The following is a 2,479-nucleotide window of genomic DNA, read 5'->3' as shown; positions in this document are numbered from 1 at the left end:
CTGGTAAGGCCAAAGGGGAGCACGGTGAACTGAAAATGCTCGTGGCCTAACGGGAACCGTAGGTAACACCGGTGGGCCAGCAGAACAGGGATGTGAAAATAGGCGTCCTGCAAGTCCAACGCTACCATCCAGTCTTCCGAGTCAAGGGCAGACTGGACCTGAGCAAGCATCAACATTTTGCACGCCTCCTTCCAGAGGAAGTGGTTGACTTCCCTGAGATCCAAGGTAGGACACAGGCCCTTGTCCTTCTTGGGCACCAGAAAGTAGTGGGAGTAACAACCACGACCTACTTCTGGGGCAGGAGTGCGCTCAATGGCTCCCTTGGCCAAGAGAGCAGCAACTTCCTGTTGGAGAAGGGCCAGATGATCCTCCGACATGCAGTGGTATTGTGGTGGCATGGCTGAAGGGGTAGTCTCAAAGGGGAGGGAGTAGCCCCTTCAGACTATCTGCAAAACCCACCTGTCCGACGTGATGGTGTACCGGTGGGGGAGGTGATGGCGAATCCTGCCACCCACTGGCATTTGATGGGCCTGAAATGTCAGACTAGGAAGGTTTAGAGGCTGCTGCAGGGGGGGTTTGTGGACTGGCCCGCCCGTTGGCCCCCTAATAACGACAGCAGTTCCCACGTCCGTGACCACGTGAAGCTTGGGCAGCTTGCTGCAGTCCGTGGCTCTGGGCCGAACGTAGTGGAGTAGCCCTTCCATAGCCACGAAAGGGATGAAAAGCAGGCTGCGCTGGATGACTGGAGAGGCCCAAGGACTTGGCCGTAGTCTGTGAGTCCTTGAAACGCTCTAAAGCGGTGTCTGCTTTGTCGCCAAAAAGGCGACGGCCATCAAAGGGCATGTCCATGAAGGTGTTCTGCACATTGCCCGAAAAATTAGTGGATCTCATCCAGGCGTAGCGTCTGAGGGCTACCGACGTGGAAATCGTTCTGCCCAGAGAGTCCACGGTGTCCAGCCCACAACGGATGGCAAACTTTGCTGCATCCCTCCCATGGGCAACAGCCTGGGAGAGCACTATCCAGGCCTCCTCCAGACACTGGGACAGCACCTACGCAACCGTATCCCACACAGAGTGGGAATAATAGCTCAAAAGACAGGCGGTGTTTACCGACCGCAGTCCTAAGCTGGCAGAAGAAAAAAGTTTCTTTCCAAGGTGGTCCAGCTTTTTGGATTCCCAGTCTGGCAGAGTGGTAGGAAAGCGCTTTTGGAAGCAGAGGCTTGGACCACCAAGCTCTCAGGGGTGGGGTGTTGGGAAAGGAAAGTGGGGTCGCCCAGAGCTGGGCGGTGGCGTCTGGTGACCATCCTGTCCACTTGAGCCCCCGTGTTGGGCCTGGACCATGTGCCAAAAGGATGTCAGTTAGTGCCTCATTAAAATGGCAGCAGGGGCTCCGAAGAGCATGCTGCGGCAGAAGCACTTCAGTTAGGAGGTTAGTCCTAACCGCCACAGTAGGGAGCTCAAGGTTGAGGGCCTCGGCTGCCCTCCGTAACATCACTGCCTATGATGCTCCCTCCTCCGTAGCCACGGTAGGGGGAGACAACATGCCAAGATCTGGGGAAGTGTCCAATCCACTGGCATTCCCCAGTTCCTCTCTCCAGTCCTGCTTCAACTGGTCAGTTAAAGGGTCCTGCGACCCCTCCCATTCCTACTCCTCATCAACCTCGGGGGTCCAATTCTTTGAATAAGTGACCCCTGGAACGAATAGGGACACAAAGGTCCCACCCGGTTTCGAATCCGGCGTCAAGCGACGTCGGTCCAGCACCGGTTCCATTCTCGGAAGCTGGCATCGGGCACGGCTGCGGTGCCGGTGGAAGCGGCGCCGCTGGAGGTGTTGTGAGGTCAACCGGCACCGACCCGGACTCAGGCCTGGGTCCAACGGAGGCCGTCGGCGCCGTGGCCGAAGCCATAGGCAAAGAAGGTGGAGAGCCCCCAGCCAGGTCAGCGGGGCCCGAAGGGGCACCGGCGGGATCAGGCTGCCGTCCAAAGATGGCATGCATCACCTCGTTGAACGTTCAAGCTGGGCGGTAGTCGCACCGGGTCACCGAAAAGAGAGGGAAGCCCAGAGTCAACTCTTCAGGCTCTGCGTACGGAGCCACAGGAGGGGCACTTCCTGCGTCCCTCAATAGGTTGGCTGACCGCCGAGATGAAGGCGAAGAGTGACGCTGCTTATTCGCCTTCTTCTTGCGCTTCTACTTACCCGACCCCGAGTGTCAAGACTTTGATGATTTTGAAGAAGAATAATGATGGCTCCGCGGCCGGTCCCTCGACATACCTCTGGACCGGGACCTTGAATGGAACAGAGCACAACGTGGGGTCATGGTCGCGCTCCAGGCAAAAGAGGCAGATGCAGTGCAGATCCGTTACCAACATCAGTCGGTGACAGGAATCGCAGGCCTTAAACCCAGGCATCCCTAACGTGCACCAGGAGTCGAAGATTCAAAAAGATGTCGACAAAAGTCGCTCAAAAAAGTAGTAAAAA

Source organism: Lissotriton helveticus, chromosome 7 (assembly GCF_964261635.1).
Source record: "Lissotriton helveticus chromosome 7, aLisHel1.1, whole genome shotgun sequence".
NCBI lineage: Eukaryota > Metazoa > Chordata > Amphibia > Caudata > Salamandridae > Lissotriton > Lissotriton helveticus.
This window is presented reverse-complemented; position numbering follows the sequence as displayed.